Consider the following 18,854-nt stretch of genomic DNA (forward strand, 5'->3'; position numbering starts at 1 on the left):
TTTCCCTCTGCGAGTTGAAATCAACTGCATCAGTCTATCTTCTGTTTCTTTGGCAGAAGTCATACTCAGGCCTTCATCCATACTTTGCCTCTGGTCCATTCTGAAGTATTATTCCTTTTGTTACCTCTGGACTTGTGAAGGGTAATGGCCTCATCCAGCTTAAGTGGTGAGAAGGTTGGTGTTCCTTGTGTGGCAGAAGCTTTTCAACTAATGTTGCAGCATTTTTATGCTGTCAGGTGCAGGGCAGAAAGACATTTCCAACACACCTTTCTTGAAGTCAAGGTCTTGAGTCTTCCAATAAGGTTTGACATGTTTATTTGTCTTTCAGGTATCCAAGGGTTCACATTTTACAGTTACATTGCCTGTCTAACATCCTTAACTAAAATTGACCAAAAAGGGGTGGTTGAAAAGCTGAACTGCTCCCACCCTGCGAACCTTCCTCCTGCTCTCACTCTCTCTCTCTGCCTGCCATTAGTTTGTGTCAGCCATTACATGCTGCCACCCCATAGAGTCAGTGACCGGTATGCCCTCTAGAGATGGTGGTGATAACTGCAGTTAAAGTGGCATTAAAGTGAAGTGAGGAAATGGTGGAATCAGTCCAAGCATAATACAAAATCAAAATAATCTACAGCATACTAACTCAAATCCTAACTAACACATTTACATATACAACTTGAATTTAATTTACTGTAAACATAAACAAATAATTTACCAAAAAATATATATTGGCTCCAACAGTGACCCCTGGTCTAGACTAAAAACTTACTTGTTTAGTTTAGCTTTTGGTAATTCATGTTTTTCTCTTTAGATAAGGCTGCAGATCCAGGGGTTCATGGACAGAGGGAATTGTGGTAAACTGAGATGCTGGTGCTGTTGTTCTCCCACTGCGCACGGTCACTCAGGTTTGTGGACGGTGGAGTTGGTGGATGCCAGTGTTTCAGGGAGCCTCCGTGTCCATGTTACCTTCTGGCTCTCTGTCTTTAATTTAGGCTGTTTTATTCATTAGCCACACTCTGATAACGTTTTATATTCTCTGTTTTATATAAATCCAGTCAAAACTAATTCCATCTCCCTGCCTTCCTCCGAGTTAGTGACTGCCCACCTGTCTGACCCGACACCAATGGATGTTGGACCCTCAGGCTCTCATGTCTCCTGTCTGGCCAGACTGAGTTTCTGAAGTCAGCTCTTCTCCATCACCCACCACAGATCAGCAGCTCATCATCCATCTTACTCTACACTACTGATTACATGCAAGCTTACATGAACTCTAACTGCTTCCATTAGTGGCACTGCGATGCTCCTGAATATATAACACCTATGTGGATGTATAAAGACTTATTAAAATAATTTAAAAGCCGTTTGACCAGTGGTAGGATGGTCCCTCCTTATATGTGAGTCTTGGTCCTCACAAGGTTTCTTCCTCCTCCTGCAGCTCTGAGGGAGTCTTTCCTTGCCTCCGCGCTCACTGGGGGTTCTTTTTTCTGTATTTTTTAAGTTTAATGTTTTGCCTGATTCTTTGTCCTGTGATCACGTTTCTGTAAAGCTGCTTTGTGACATCAGTTGTAAAAAGCGCTATACAAATAAATTTGTATAGAAATGTCCCTAAAAATGCTTTTAAAAGTGAGTGTAGAATTATGGCCACATGTAGCTTTTTTTGCCTACCTCTCTATTCGGCATTAAAGTGAACAGTTATGTCTGGTTCACCCTACAAGATTTTAGTCCACTCTCATTGGAAGCAAATTTGAGATCTCTCAGCGGTCACTAGGTGGTGCAGTGTGAACTACTGAAAAACGCTTGCCGAGCCTTCGCTGACTGATCGCAGACGAGTTGCAGACACCCTATTTGGCATGCTAAGTATCTGACACAATCGGCGACTGGGAGTCAGAAGCAGTGGCTCCCTACGGCCAATGGGATCCTGTAGTAAGAGACCCACAGGTCCAAAACACATCTCCTGCTTTACCAGAGTTCCTCATAGCGAGTCTGACCACTTTCTCTCTCCCTGTTAAACACTAGAGAGCTCACAAGTAAGGCCCCTATAAATGGGGGTTAATGAAGACAAAAGTAAAAAAAAATAAATCATTAATGATTTACTTGCAAATACCACTTAATTTTCGAAAGTACATTGTATTTTAGAGGGTGCAACGATTACTCCAGTAATTAGAGTTACTCAATAAAAAAAAAAATCAACTGATTAATTTTCTTTGCCTCGAGGAATCGTTTAATTAGTTTAAAATGCAGGGCATGGAATTTAGTAGGGGTGAAACGTTTACTCGAGTAAATTAATTTAAAAAATTGACTGATTAATTTTCTGTGCCTCGAGGAATCGTTTGATTAATTGTAAAACTCAAAGCACGGAATTTAGTGGACTTTTAATGTGAAAAAGCGCTTAGCGTTACGTCACCCACGCACAGGACGCAGGTGGAGAAGACGGAGGTTTTTGGAGAGGAGAGAATCATCAAATCAAATCAAATCAAATTTATTTGTATAGCGCTTTTTACAACTGGTGTTGGCACAAAGCAGCTTTACAGAAACATGATTACAGGACAAAGAGTCAGGTAAAAGATTAAACATAGAAAATACATAATACAGAACCCCCAGTGAGCGCGGAGGCAAGGAAAAACTCCCTCAGAGCTGCAGGAGGAGGAAGAAACCTTGGGAGGACCAAGACTCACATTAAAGGGGGGACCATCCTACCACTGGTCAATGGCTTTTAAATTAATTTTAAAAAGTCATAGGTTTTATATATTCAGGTGTATAGCAGCTCCACTAATGGCTTATAGAGTAAGATGGATGATGAGCAGCTGATCTGTGGTGGTGGATGGAGAAGAGCTGACTTCAGAAACTTCCAGTCTGGCCAGACAGAGGACATGAGAGCCTGAGGGTCCAACATCCATCGGTATCGGGTCAGACAGGTGGGCAGTCAGTAACTCTGAAGAAGGCAGAGAGATGGAATTAGTTTTGACTGGATTTATGTAAAACAGAGAATATAAAACATTATCAGAGTGTGGCAAATGACTCCGGCAGATCTAAATAAAACAGCCTAACTAAAGGCAGAGAGCCAGAAGGTAACATAGACATGGAGGCTCCCTGAAACACTGGCATCCACCCACTCCACCGTCCACAAACCTGAGTGACCGTGTGCAGTGGGAGAACAGCAGCACCAGCATCTCAGTTTACCACAATTCCCTCTGTCCATGAACCCCTGAATCTGCAGCCTTATCTAAAGGGAAAAACATTAATTACCAAAAGCTAAACTAAACAAGTAAGTTTTCAGTCTAGACTTAAAGATTGAGACTGTGTCTGAGTCCCGAACATATTCGGGGAGATTATTCCAGAGTTGAGGCGCTTTATAAGAGAAAGTAGGGCTGCAACTAACGACTATTTTAGTAGTCGACTAATCTGTCGATTATTTTTTTCGATTAGTCGATTAGTCACGATTATTTGTCATACCATCAGATAGCATCTTTGTTGTTATTTATTTCCAATATCAAATCAAAATAAGGCGCCATTAAACATGAATATGAAACTAAAGCTTGATAGCTTAATCAAATTTATTTGAAACATTAACATGCACTATTAATGTCACAATAAAAAAAATAATAAATAAATAAATTTAAATTAGGTAATACAAAATAAAAGTGCACCATGTCTTTTAAATTAAGATAATGTGCAAATGTGTAACTCAAAATAGGTTTTCACCACTCTTCACCACTATACTAGATTGATTTATAAAGCACATTTAAAGGACATTAAGTGTCAAAGTTCTGTACAATAAAACTAAATTTAAAAGAAGACAGACCAATACAAAATATAGTAAACTCCTAATCTAGGATATAGGGGAGGGGGAAGCTAGTAATATTAACAAATCACTACAGCTGAACGCTATGTATCACAAATAGAGTACTGGCTATGCCAACTAAACATGACAGCTTAAATACCTTCACTGAATTATTGAGTTTCGACACAGACTAGCTAAGCTAAGCTAGCAACCAACCAAGTAAAAGAGGCTCATTATTTAACAGAATGAATTATTTTTGCACGAGTAAAATGTTAAATACATAGCTAACTCATATGAATAACGTAATACGTTAGACAGCTAACAATCCTGAAAAATAGCGCTCTTTTAGAAGTTTTCTGACAGGTAAACTAACTACAAACATTAGCTAGGTTCGTTGGCTTAAACACGAAGCAATGTAAAAACTAACCCGTCCGAACTAGCGCTTGAACTCAGAGCTCCAGGGTGCTTGCGTTTTAGATGCTCATGCATCACCGTGGTGCTGCCGTGAAATGATAACTCTGCTTTGCAGTGTCTGCATTCAACTTGTTTTTTTTTCTTTATTTTGGCTGAAATGTCCCCAAACTTTGGAAAGTTTAGGTCTCGCTTTCGCTGCCTCTCCGTCTTCATGCTGCGCCATCATTCAAGCTGCTCTTCTTTGTTAGCACTGACCGCACTCGTTGTAGGCAGCGTAAGTGATACTGCCCCCTATAGTTCCTTCAGTGCATTGCAAAAATACCGACGCGTCGACAATGAAATTCCTCGTCGACATTTTTTTGTAGTCGACGTTGTCGATTATGTCGACTAATCGTTTCAGCCCTAAGAGAAAGCTCTTCCTCCTGCAGAGCTCCTCTGAATTTTAGGAACTACTAATAAACCAGCACCCTGAGATCTAAGTAATCGTGGTGGTTCATAATAGGAGATGAGGTCTCGTAAATACTCAGGAGCGAGCCTGTGTAGGGCTTTATACGTTAACAGGAGAATTTTATAGTCTATGCGGAATTTTACTGGAAGCCAGTGCAGTGCTGATAGGACTGGACTAATATGCTCAAATTTTCTAGTTTTAGTAAGGACCCTGGCTGCAGCATTTTGAACTAGCTGAAGTTTATTTAAGTTACTGCCGGAACATCCAGACAGTAGCGCATTACAATAATCTAGCCTTGAGGTAATAAAGGTATGGACTAATTTTTCTGCGTCATGCAGTGATAGGGCATTTCTTAGCTTGGCAATATTACGGAGGTGTAGAAAAGCTGTTCTAGTAACATTAGATGTGTTTATCGAATGTTAGATCTGAATCTATAATAATTCCAAGGTTTTTAGCTGCTGAACCAGGTGTGGCTGAGAAGTCGGCCAGATTTAGCATTAAGTCTGATAATTTATTTCTAGCAGCTTTGGGGCCTAATAGGAGAACTTCTGTTTTATCACTATTTAATAGGAGGAAGTTGTGCGACATCCATGATTTTACATCTTTTACACAATCCTCGATTTTCTTTAATCTCACTCTGTCATCAGGTTTGGCTGATATGAAGAGCTGAGTGTCATCCGCATAACAATGAAAATTCACATCATGTTTTCTAATAACTTTGCCCAGTGGGAGCATATATAATGTAAATAATAACGGTCGTAATATAGAGCCTTGTGGAATTCCATATCTTACCTTGGTATAACTGGAAGACATATCATTTAACCTCACAAACTGATAGCGGTCGGTTAAGTGCGATTTAAACCATGATAAGGCAGTTCCGGTTACACCGACCATATTCTTATTTCTGTACCTGAGAGAGCAGGTAAATATAACATAACAAATCAATAAGATTACCATGAGTATAGCTTAATAACATAACGAGAGCACTTTGGAGTATTAGAAATACCGTCATATGTGTGGTTAGTTTATTACAACGGAGACAAGTTCTAGACTTAATACAGGCTTTATGTGATCAGTAGGGGTGTGACGAGATCTCGTGGCACGAGATCTCGGGAGATTAAACGTGACTATATTTCTCGCCAAGCTTTAACCTCTCTCGCGGGAGGGACCTGGCAACACAGCTGTTTGTGGTGTATGCAAACATAGTATCAGCGCCCCCAGGGGGCGGACCAGCAAGCTGATTGGGTGTTTGGGGCTTTCATTTGGCGCCCCCTTTAGTGCAACGCCCCTATGCTGCATACCCCCTTTTTAAAGTTGTATGTCTGGCTGTATTTTGGCTCCAGTGGAAACAATAAACGGTAACAGAGTGACCAACAAAACACAAACCATATGTAAATACTGTACACATACAAGTACAAGTAAATCTTACTGTACAAGTAAATCTTACACGTGACTGTTTCATAGGCAGTACTAATCCCTTAGCTCTGTACTGTATTAAAAAAAACATGTTCTGTCTCTGTTTGCACTTCAGGTATAGTCTTAATATGACTGGTTGTGGTTTGCACTTATTGTTTGCACTATTTAAGACCTAGAATAGTTTTATTTTTAATTCTTATTTTTTATTCTTATTCTTATTTCTATTTCTTATAGAATCAAGATTTGAGAGAAACCAGTCTGTTAAGTTTGCGTTATATGATTTTGCCAAACAAAACTCCATTTTTCATTTTTGAGGTTTTCTTTGAAATTTTATTTTTAAATCTCGTCTCGTTCTCGTGAACCCAATATCGTGTCTCGTCTCGTGATATTAGCGTCTCGTCACACCCCTAGTAGTCAGTTAACATAGCGCTGTGTTAAAGTAAGGCTGAGCTAAAGTTACTCTGGCCGGAATACACAGCCACGAACCTACTGTATTATTGTCATTTAGTCTTAGTTATGTCAAATAATTAGATCCGAGTAGTGTAAAACGTAATAAACAAACAAACAAAAAAAAAATTTAATACTTTTGTTGTCACAATTATTCCACAGGTCTTGATGTATTTCCAAAAACATTCCTTGTCTAATGGGAGACTTGGTGGAAAAGAATGCAGCGCACTTATCCAACACTGGCAGAACTGGCAACATCTCTGCTGTTCAGAAGCTAAGGTGCACAACGTAAAGCTAATATTTATGCCTTTATTATTGATAAATGCCCTATATTTTTGATACTTACAAGAAATCCTAAGTTTAATTAATTTCATTTATTAATAATTTAAATTAGTGTTGGCCATATCACAATATGGAATTTTTAATATCACGATAAAGATATATATTTCAATATACCACATTTGAGTATGTTTTCAGTTATTCTTCGAAAAATATAACAAAATAATATCATTCCTTACTTACTTATTATATTTATTTATACATAAATTACAAAACACGAAAATAAGGGTATTCAATCTGTAATTTCAGTTCGTTTTAGTTTTTTCTTTTAATTACCGTTTTTATTAGTTTCAGTTAAGGAGAAATTTCACTTTCAGTTTTTGTTATTTTGTTTGTTTTCATTAACAATAATACTTTGTTAGCTATATGGTGATTATCATACCATAGCTTTATATAAAATAAAAAATAGTATAAAAAAACAGATGACTACATCACAGACTATTTCCTGGAGCCAGAGGAAAGTTTAGATTGTCTGCCTGAACCTGAGCCTGAACGAGAAGCCTGACTGACCCGATGCCCAAATTTGGGCCGGCGAGAATTCTCACCGCTTTCCTGGCGCGCTGTCGGTTTCGGCTGAAGAAAATGGTCTGTGACTGACATAGAACTATGTTCAATGTAACAAATCACACTGTGATTTTTGTGCTGATCTAAAAGTTACAGCTGATCTGCGCGTTTAAAGCTCCGCAGGTGGGTTAATGTCAGCATATAAATCTCATGCGTTTTCCTACAGGACAAACCATTTAAACATGCAAATGAGCTCTCCACACCGATCAAAAAAAAAAAATCACACAGTTTTTGTCTGGCTTAAAATTACGTGTTTTAGGGCCATAAAAAATAAATAAATAAAAACAGTTCACTTCTAGAATAAAGTCGTAATATTACGTGAATAAAGTTGTAATATTACAAAATAAAGTTGTAGTTTTTTAAGGGAAATGTGGTTCTTTGTGGGTTGCCATTTAAGAGTGGAGCACCGAAAGGGGCATTTTCCGCTCATTATCTGTTACAGGGCTAATCACCATTTAACTATTTATTATCTACATTTATAACCTGCAGATTATTAACGTAGTGTTACAGTTAGATAATATAGTGTCTAGATTTCCTATGGTGGCATAGCCCAGCCTTCAGCACCCCTGCCGCGAGAATCGCCCTGCGTGGGGAGAGCCTGCGCTTCTGCGCGGACATTTCCTGCCTTTTAGTTGGGTTTTTGTGACCAAAGGAACAGAAATACAGTAAATTCCAGTCATTAATAAAGGAAATAAACATTTTACTGATGCAGGATGACTGTGTATTATAAACTATATCAAGATAAAATATACTGTGTGAAGTATACGTGATATGCACGTCAATTAAAACATAAAAATAGATATGAACTGGGATAACCTAAACTAAATAATACCTAATAACTAAATTAAGCTCAAAATGCTAAAAGAAATATGATCTAACGAATTCTAAAAAAGCAAAGCGAAATAGTGAACACACAGGTACAAAAATAAATATTAGTTATAAAAAAACAACAACGTAAAAGTAAAAAAAACTATGTCTGGGCGACAACACCAAACAAAGAAAAAACAACAATTTAAGAGCCAATAAAATTTTACTAATCTCAAAGAAGTAGCTTAACAGACAGAATATAAATATTTACCAGCGCTATGAGACGCAACACCTATAAAACAGAAGGAGCAGCGGCAGGGTGACTGTTCTAGTGAAATATTTAAAATCATGATTACAATTATTATATGGCGTTGATACCATATACCGCCATATAATCTGACGATGTATGCTGGTATGAAAAACTTCAATACTGCCCAACCCTAACTTGCATAAATAATTGATGAATATACATTACATTACATTTGTTTGGTAAAGCGAGGCGACGTTCATTAGAAGAGCGCAGCGGCCGGGAGGTGGCGTAAGCCTTCAGGAGTGATCAGTGCAGGTAGGAAGGAGCCTGTTCTGTCATCACCTTGTCGGCAATTGTAATTTGAATTTGATGCAAGAATCAACTGGTAGTCAATGGAGCTCAATGAGCAGTGGGGTGACGTGCCCGTTTTGGTTGGTTGAAGACTAGACGTGCTGCTGCATTCTGGATCATTTGGGGTGGTTTTTACTACACAGTTAGTATGGCATTGCAGTAGTCGAGGCGTTAGATGACGACTGTTTGTACCAAGAGTTGGGTGGCCTGTTGCGTCAGAAACGGTTGAATTTTTCTGATGTTATAAAGCGCGAAGCGGCAGTATCGAGCAACTGAAGCCACATGGTGCGTAAAGGAGAGCTGGTCATCAACCATAACACCCAGGTTTCTATAGCAACCTTTGTCGGTGAGAGAGACAGAGAGTCGATGGTTATAGTGAAGTTGTGTTGAAAAGATGGATTAGCTGGTATAACCAGAAGTTCAGTCTTTGAGAGATTTAGTTGAAGGTGATGCTTCTTCATCCATGCGGATATGTCTGAGAGACACTGTGATATCCGTGCAGAGATCGAATGATCTTCAGGTGAGAATGACAGGTATAGCTGGGTGCCATGACACCTTGAACGAGCGCCCAGTGAGGAATGATCTGAACCATGACAGCACATTGTCTGAGATCCCCATGTTTGAGAGTATAGTTAAAAGGAAGTCATGGTTGACTGTGTCGAAGGTCCAGCAGAATGAGCACTGAGGACTGACCTGCAGCTCTGGCAGTTTTCAACGCTTCAGTCACAGACAACAAAGCCTTCTCGCTAGAGTGTCCTTTTTTAAAACCAGATTGGTTCTGGTCCAGGAGGTCATTCTGGGAGAGGAAGCCAGAGACCTGTTTTAAAACTGCTCTTTCTTATGTTTTAGAGAGAAAAGGTAGTAGTGACACCGGTCTGTAGTTATCAACCTGGGCAGGGTTGAGAGAAGGCTTTTTAAGCAGTGGTGTTACATGCGCTTGTTTGAAAGCAGTTGGGAAAACACCAGAAGTTAAAGAGGCATTGATCGTGTGAATGATAGCCGGAATGATTGCAGGTGCAATGGTTTGCAGTAGGTTTAAAGGAATTGGGTCAAGTGGACACGTAGCAGGACGGCTACATGTTAGGAGAGCCAGTGTCTCGTTCTCAGTGAGAGGAGTAAACGAGTAGAAAGTGACGCCTTAGGTAGAGGGATACTACGCAGCAGAGCATGTAGTAGGACTGCTACATGTTACATCAGTAAACTGGCTGCTGTTGGCTGCCACTTTCCCAGTAAAGAATGAGGCAAGTGTTTCAGCTGTAAGGCATGTAGCCGGAGAAGGAGGTGGAGGGTTGAGTAGTGATATAAATGTAGCAAATAGTTTCCGGGACTCTGTGAGGGAGCTGTTTGTTTTGTGATAAAATTCAGCTTTAGCAGTAGTGAGGTTGGCTGGAAAAGAAGCCAGGAGCAGGTTTGCATGATTTTGCTTTTTTTGCCATTTTCTTTCGGCAGCTCGGAATTTGGAGCATAGTTCCCTGAGTGTGTCATTTTGAAGCCATGGCTGTGGTTTGCTTGAGCTAATGGCTCCAGATGTTAGAGGACAGAGGTTGTCCAAACAGGAGCTTAGTGTGGAGCAGAGAGAATAAGTGGCATCATTTAAATTGAGTGATGAAAATGAGCCTGGTGGAGGCATATTATCATTCACCAGTGAGGAGCACTTTTCTGCTGAAAGATCTCGAAGATTTCGGCGGAACGAGACCATAGTAGGAGTAGCTGTGGGTTTATTTGAAATATGAACATTGAGCTGTATGAAGTAGTGATCTGAGAGGTGCAAAGGAGTGACAGTTAAAGTGTCGGTGTCGCAGTTACAAGTCAAGATCAGGTCTAGATGTTTGCCAGCTTTATGTGTTGGAGGGCTGGGGACCTGCTCCAGATCGAAAGACTGCATGAAGGATATGAAGTCTGTGAAGCTGGTACTGTCATGGCGGATGTTCAAATCCCCTAGAATGAGCATGGGAAAATCTTGCTCAGAGAAAGAAGACAGTAGCATGTCGAGTTCATGTGTGAACTCGCCCATTTGTCCAGGAGGACTGTAGATATAATGGCAAGTTTTACTGGAGTATTAACCAGTGTCGCATTATACTCAAATGAATTGTATGTGTTTGTAGGTAGTAGTGGAGTATGTTTCAAGCCATTAGTGATTAATAGGTCAGTTTTGAGTATGGGAGAAGGAATAATTAATTGAAAGTACCGCCGGAGTAGCAGTTGTAATGATAAATGATTTGCATAAGAGGCAATAAAATCTGCTTTATAAACAGCCGACTGGCAGTTCCATAGCCCAACAGAGAATGAGGTAGAAGGGGGCGTGGTTTGCTTTAGTGGACGCAGGTTAGTATGATTCTGGCGCCTGTGTGTGTTTTTTCGCCTTCTGTGCATACCGGAGATAACAGAAATGTGTTGGAAGCACATTTTAGGAGGCAGTAGGACGGGCTGCCTTGTCGGTAGACTCGCGCAGGTAGACTCCCAGGTCTTTACCGGCGTTGGTCTTCACACAACAGCTGACTCCTTCGGCTGACTCCTCAGCGAGTGTGAGTAATGAAATAGGACTCTAAATTGCGCACAGCTGCGGGCTATATAGGAAATCAGCGCCACCAGACTGTCTTTTAAAGTCGTGAGTAATGCCCCTGAGGTCCGCAGACAGAGAATGTGTGAACGAGGGGGGTTGCTACGCCCCGCTCTAAAGAAACTCGCCCAACCTTGTCCGAAAAGCACACTAAAAAGCGTGTTTGCTGTTGCTGGTACAGCGTAGCTGAAGTGAACTAAAAGAGCAGTCTGGTGTAGCTTGAAGTTCCTTGAACCCTGTTAGTATGCCCTGCTCTTATTTAGGAAATCAGCGCCACCAGACTGTCTTTTAAAGCTGTGAGTAATGCCCCCGAGGTCCGCAGACAGAGAATGTGTGAATGAGGGGGTTTGCCACGGCCCACTCTAAAGAAATTATATATTATAGTTATAGGGAGGTGTAGAGCTGGGCAATATGGCCCCAAAAAATGTTTTATTAAACTACAGATGCTAAAGAAATGGTTAAAAACAAGTTTTTATTTATTTCGTTTTTACTTAAACTTTCCATTTTTGTGGTTAAAGTGCAACCAGAAACAACCAAAAAAAAACAATTGTAACAATTGAGAACATCTAGTAACTTTTAGAAAGCTTTCTTCAACGTTTAGGTACTGACACAATGCACCCTCAAACCTGGTTTATTCAATTCTATGGGATTTTTTGAAAGAAAAAAAAAACACTTTACGAAACCTTGGTGTTCGTGACAAACCCTTGATATTTTAATTAAATCAGGGCTCCGAGTTGTCCAGCGGGCTAAGCGCTGCCATTATGATCAGGAGATCGCCAGTTCGAATCCCAGTCATACAGCTTGCCATCAGCTGCTGGAGCCATGAGAGAGCAAAATTGGCCTAGCTCTCTCTGGGTGGGTACAGTAGATGGTTCTCCTAGGGTGATGTGGATCAGCACAAGACTGCGTCTCTGAGCTGATGTATCAGAACCGAATCGCTGTGCTTTCCTCCGAGTGTTAGTGCTGTGATGCTCCTCATGTATTGGAGGAGGCGTGTGCATGTTCTTAACCCTCCTGGTGTTGGGGACTAGGGGAATAGTAATAGTAATAGGGGAAGTCTGAATAAGTGAGTTGGGTAATTGGTCATATAAATTAGGGAAAAATTGGGGGAAAAAAAGAAAACAATTCTGGTTTTGCATGGAATTCTATTTTTGTATTTATTTATTTTGTTGAATTTATTGTTTATTCATCTCTTTAAATAGTTAAATAGTAATGATACGATACTTTGTCATTTGGAGTGACCACTCATGTGGTGCAACCTATAATAACAGTACTGTATTAAATTTAAAATAAAGTATCCATTTTCTGTTGCTGAAATCTTGTATGGCAGTATGCTGAAGTTAATGGTGTTTTAGAACACATTTTAACAAATTTATAGGATTTACAGGAAAGATTACCCTATTAACTACATTATAGCCAGTGATTGTGACACTAAAAAACAAAACTGAGATCATTATTTACAAAAATGAAACAATAATGCAAATATTTTAGACACTTTATACTAGTGGGAATAAGTAAAATAAAAATAATGTATATTAAGGAAATGTATTAATTTCAACATATTATAACATATATAAGTTTTACACACTAAAGATGCTGCATCTCTGCTACTGTAAACTGACTAAAACCTTAAAACCTTAAAACATGTCTCCAGTACTGAAACCTTTGATATAGTTTTGTGTTGAGGACATAAGTGCATATTGTAGTATACAATTATCAGACATTTACAAACTCTGATTTTACTTAGTTGCTCCATATCAACCAACCCTTACTGCAAATCCAACACAAACATACAAAAGGCACAAAGGTCTGTCCAAGTGTTGAACTTTCCAGTAGTCTCAATCGAAGTTAGTCAATTCATTTAAGCAGTCTGTAGTCAATTTCACTTTTTAGACTAATCACCCTCATACTCATCTGAGGAAGGAAACATTAACTCATCTTAACTTCATGAGAAAAATGACTATACAACAGCATGTCTTTACTGTTATTTTCATAGAGCCTACATCAAACTAAGGCAGATTTGTGGAGTATACTAATACACAAAGCCTGTAGTTACACTCTACATTACATTATTCATAGATGTTCCAGCTCTCACTTAAGACCGACTCTAAACTGAACAGCTAATGTGTTGTGTAACATCAAGACTGTCAAACCAACAATAGAAAACTAATTACATCATACTTTACAAAGCATTAGGATTTATAAAAGGTGTAAAAAAGTAAATACAGAGAGGGGGAAAAAAAGAGGAAATTAGTTTCAATGAGGAAAAAGTGAAAAATAAACACTCCCAGTGACTCTCCCGGAGTGAACCGCTTTGAAGAAAATTACAACACTTCTCTCGCTGACCAGTTAACATAACATCCTGTAAGGATGCAGGACATTGCTGAATTCTAGCCTGATAACCTTACGGTCCTGTGTGGACATTTCCTTCAGCTCACTTCAGTAACATACAAATACAGACATAAAAAACAGTTTTATCTTAGAGCACGACCTGGGTGAATATAAGAGAGCTTGACACTTGACACTTATAAAATAAGGAACTGCGTACAGAGGAACCTGTACCCCTTACAACAGCAGTAAATAAAGACTATACCTAGCACGGAGGCACCTGTTTAAAAGACACCTAAAGGAAAAAAAACTAACTAACTCAATTCCAATTAAATTTAGATTAAGACGAACCCTGAAAGTTAGGGCAAAAATATAAAAGGGGTTAAAACTCTTGATTGGATTCCTTAACCCAAGGCCCACATTACTTTTAACTTGGGGTGAAACCACAAACCACAAAGCTTAAATTTAAGAAATCAAAACGTGAACAGGCCCTTCAAAGTACAGAGAAACTCGCACATGTGTTATTTAAACGCTAAGGCTTTGGGTCTGGTGTAAGGATATGCACTGTAGCTGGACTGCAAAAACACGAGGGCAAACGGGTTAGGTTAATAATCAGTGGACTGATAGTTCACCCAACCACACCAGAGCTTTCCTCCACACTGACCGGTCTGAGCTCCAATGGGCCGAGAGCGAAACTTTAGCCAAAATGGAAAATTATGTAATACCGAATGTTATGGAAAACTCCCTTGTTCAGACTTTCACGGCAAAAGGACATTGCGTCATTTACAAACACATCCCAGTGTTACAGACGCTCACCTGACACCCTAAACCACAGTTAGGGCTTCTGATGTTCTATAACTGACTAAATGGTCCCAAGTTATTAATTAGAAGGCATAGTGTATTAAAGTCCTGCAGAGCTGGGGTTTCTCAGGATAAAGTAAACAATATCTGCAATCCTCCTGGGCAAAACGTGGCGTCTCCCTGCACCAAGTCCTAAAAGCAGCTAAGCACGGCCGGTTGATGGTTCACAACATTTCTTACTGAAAGTGTCAAAGTTGGCTGTGAAATGCAGGTGACACTAACATTAAATGGCTAACGTCCGGACAGGGGAATAGGTAGGGAAAGGCAGAAAACCAAGCTGGAAGTAATTTAATAATGAATGTACTTAATCATGCCTACTGGGTAAATAGTGCAGGAATTATGAGAAAAACTAGAGCTCAGACTAGTGGGTTAAATGAGTCACGTGTTTACAACCATCACCTCCTTTACCCCTCTCTCTCTTTCTGTAACGCTGTGCTGATAAAGAGCAGACAGTAGTTTAGTCATGTCCGCCTAATTCTGCCATCCAAACTGAAACAGAGAGGGAAACCCGAGGGGAAATACTTAAACCCCCGCCCACTCCGCGGAATTAAAGTCACCTATATTTTAATCAATTATTTACCAAGCTAAAATACAGCTGTAGATTGTTGTTAAAATTATATTTTTATACAGTGCTCCTCCAGTTCTCCCACACTGCCCAGTTTAAAGTAACAAAGAAAAGGAAGGACCTACCACGTGATGAGGAGCCGATTCCGAGGGAATTTTAGTAGCGAATATCCGCAGTTTGCGAACTAACACGTTGAAAATAATCACAATGCAAAAATAAACTCATCCAGGTGTGAGTGTATGCTGTAGCGCCGTATCCCTGCTCTTGTTCTCCGGTGGAGCTCCGGCTCCCTCGGCTCTCCGTTTTCGATTGCACCGCGTTTTGCAGTCCTGAAATGGGTAAGAGGGAGAAACGGGGCCGCGGAGCTACAGGAACCGACCCGCTCTCCGCTTCACCACAAAGGCCACAAACACCCGCCTAAAGACACACAAATAACTCCGTATTCTCCGCTCATGGACAACGTTTTGAGTGCTGGTTGTCCTCTCCTGCTGCCAGAGGCTCCTGCCGGTGGTATTTCGGCGGTTTTGCTTCGTTTCGGTCGGATTTTATTGTTGTTGATGCGGAGAGAGCAGCGCTAGGAAAATGGCGGCTCGCTGCTTCTCCTCAGATTCAGTCTGACTAACAGAAACAGAGAGCGAGGCAGCGGGAGGCAGTACCCTCAGCCGCCGCTAGGGCAACACCCGCTCCCCCTGTCCGCCGCACGGTGGAGGTACAGAGCAGCTTCACATAACCACCATCTCCTGCAGGCTTAAAACAGCCTGAACCTTTAAACAGTAACCCCAGGTTTAAACATCTAAACCTCCCGCTGCCTCCCTGCACAGCACGGCCCACAACTTCGGTTGTAGAACAATCATCTGGTTGAATCGCTCATTTATCAACCCACTGACATTTATGTATTTTTTATTATTTAAGCGTTAATAACCCTAGAGGTAGCATATGGACTGTCTACAAACCACAAAAGTTGCTCAGGTAGTTGTGCAATGCAAGCTGTGGTAAGAAAGTTTGTCAGCACAGTGTCCAGAGCATAAAGAAGATATGAAAGGCCAGTAAATCAAGAGACAGGGCTGTAGGAGGACAACAACCCACTAATAGGCCACTAATATCCAAGTTTCTGCTCAAACTGTCAGAAACAGACACCACGAGGGTGGTATGGGGACCTCCACAAGTGGTGCTTGTGTTTATAGCATAACACAGCACAGGATGATGGCCAAATGCCAGAGAACAACACAACACATCCTAGTGCACCATTGGCACCCTGTGCTCTTCAAGGATGAGAGCAGGTTCGCACTGCGCACATGTGACAGAGTCTGGCAATGCCACGGAGAACTTCATTTTAACTTGGCTTGAGGAATTTTCACTGAAGTTGTTTCAATAGCCTGTTATTTGATTTTCGCTTAGATTTTGAGTATGTTTCAATACATCGGCCGCAATGGGATAATACTTTTGATTTACATTGATTACTGTCATGTTATTCTGTTCTTAATACAACTCATTTTATGAGCAGTGTATATATGGAATGATGCCTCTCCGACCATATTGACTTTACATTTTAAATAAAGCATAGCTGCAGTTAGCCTAATCCATATCCAGCAAACTGGCTTTCATAATAATACTCCATTAAGCTTGGCAAGTTGGGTAAAAACAAGGAAAAAATTAAGTTTGCTGTTTGTAAATATTGAAAATTTGGACAAAACAAAACAAAATCGCACTAAAATGCATAAAAGCAGCACAGTGATCTGTGGGAAAGTGGTGCTGCAACTGTTTATGGCTGAAGGTTCCTGAGAACACAACCTGCTGTTTTGTTGTGAAAGGGAAAAGCGGATACCACAACACACATATCTGTTCAGTCTCTCTGCAAAGTGTTTGTGTCAAGACATTGGATAAGAAAAAGAGAATTCACATGTATATATCTAAGTTTATAAAAGAGTGCCCAAATGAAAGTAAACACAAAACAAATTAGTCATGTATTTCAAAATACTCATTAAGAACAACAGTGAACAGGAGGCATCAGGTAGACACTTTGCTTCTATCTGACACTATTATATCTGTCCAGTACAATTTATTTTACTTCAGTCCTGGACATATAGAGATATATGGAGTGCATTATTAGTATCATGGTATTCTGGATCATTGATTTCTTTTACAAATATATTAATTTTTATTCAGTGTTTTATCATATCGCCAAAAGTATCGTTATATTATTTTAGGGCCATCGCCCACCCCTAATGGAGACTGATTCGGTACTCAACTGTTCTGCAAAATGGGATCTGCTAATCATTGGCATAAAGCAAACTGGTTAAAAAAATTATGAAAGTGGAATCATTTCTAGCAAAAACATTTGAAGGCCCTGAAGGCCAAACACTGGCATTCTCCCTACCACCATACAGTTACATTTAAGACTAATGGGTTAAGCAGCATTTCTCAGTTTTCTCAGCCCATAGCCCAGTTGTTTTGAACCTGTAGAACTACCGATTGCCGCTAGGGGCCATATATATGAAAATGTCCCCACTTTTTTTTTGCTTTTTTTCATGCTTACATTTTTCAAAATATCAAACACAATTTAGGATAACCCCAGTTAACACAAAAAGCTGTTTTTAAATTAGTTAATTTATTAAGAAAGAGAAAAATATATTAAAACCAACCTGGCCCTGTGTGATAACATAATCCATCACATCCCAAAAGAACCCAGAACAACATCTAAAGAACTGCAGGCCAGGTCCACCCTAATTAAAGTCAGTGTTCATGATTCAATAATACTGGGTGAAAATGGTTTCTATGGGAGAGTTCCAATTCGAAAACCATTGCTGACCAAGTAGATCACAAGGGCCCATCTCACATTTGCCCACAAACATCTGGATAAATCCCAGGACTTTGGGGGGAAAATTATGTGCTTTGCTGCTCCCAGAACTGGATAACTTGCTGTGATTGTTAGAACCAGAAAATCTCTATGACAAATTACTGAAGGAGAATGTCCGTCTATCAGTTTCTGGCCTCAAGCATACGTGGGTTCTGCAGCAGGACAATGAATCAAAGTCCACCTCTGAATGGCTACAGAAAAAACTAAATAAAGGTTTTGGAGTGGCTAATGCTCAACCCCCTCCCTCTCTCCCTTCCAAAATAGTTAAATTAAAACATTTCTCCACAGAGATGTGAAAGACCCAAGGGTGGCTGGTTAGTTTTAGGGAGCAAATACTGTTTCACAAAGAGCCAGGTTGGTTTGGATAAATTTTCTCCCTTAAATAAATAGATTTGTTACTGCTATAAAGTGTGTATATAAAAAGCCCCCCTAAAAAAAAATAGCATTCACACACAATAATATAACATTAATTTATAAAACGTGGCTCTTCTCACCAGTGAAAGGCCCAGACCTCTGCGCCGCTTCATCCAAACAGCTTTCATTATTCCAACCGGCTGTGAGAGTTCAGCTTAATCCAAAAACCCAATTGGGGGGGGGGGGGGAGGGGGGGGTTGGGAGGTGAGAGAGAGAGGGCTTTAAAATATTAGTAGTGGATGTAAGGTTTCATATGCTTCTTATTTAAATATTTCATTCCACCTCGGACCCCGTGGTCTTAAGCCCAAGGTTAGGTCTAATCAATATGATAAGGCTGAGGAAGGTCAATCCTCACAAGCACTCCAGAAGCCTACAGCCCTAAACATTTCTGCTTTAGGTAGAATGAACATGCAAAACAGGTTTTTAAGGTTTAAGTGAACAGAAGCTGCCCAATA

The 18,854-nt window shown here is 40.1% G+C and overlaps 1 protein-coding gene across 5 annotated transcripts in view; it reads right to left on the minus strand.

Moving 5' to 3' along the window:
• The window catches only part of kansl1b (KAT8 regulatory NSL complex subunit 1b), a 150,342-nt gene extending 131,807 nt beyond the window's left edge, over positions 1-18,535 (minus strand). For 3 of the 5 annotated variants that reach the window (XM_049476106.1, XM_049476105.1, XM_022666745.2), the window contains exon 1: positions 15,254-15,757. The gene's annotated coding sequence lies outside the window, so the exon portion shown is untranslated. Of the gene's footprint in view, positions 1-15,253; positions 15,759-18,479 lie in introns of those variants that run through there. The other 2 variants (XM_049476103.1, XM_049476104.1) reach the window with 2 other exon arrangements.
• Between the last annotated feature and the right edge of the window lie 319 nt (positions 18,536-18,854).

This window comes from Astyanax mexicanus, chromosome 3 (genome assembly GCF_023375975.1).
Source record: "Astyanax mexicanus isolate ESR-SI-001 chromosome 3, AstMex3_surface, whole genome shotgun sequence".
In the NCBI taxonomy this organism is placed as follows: Eukaryota; Metazoa; Chordata; class Actinopteri; order Characiformes; family Acestrorhamphidae; genus Astyanax; species Astyanax mexicanus.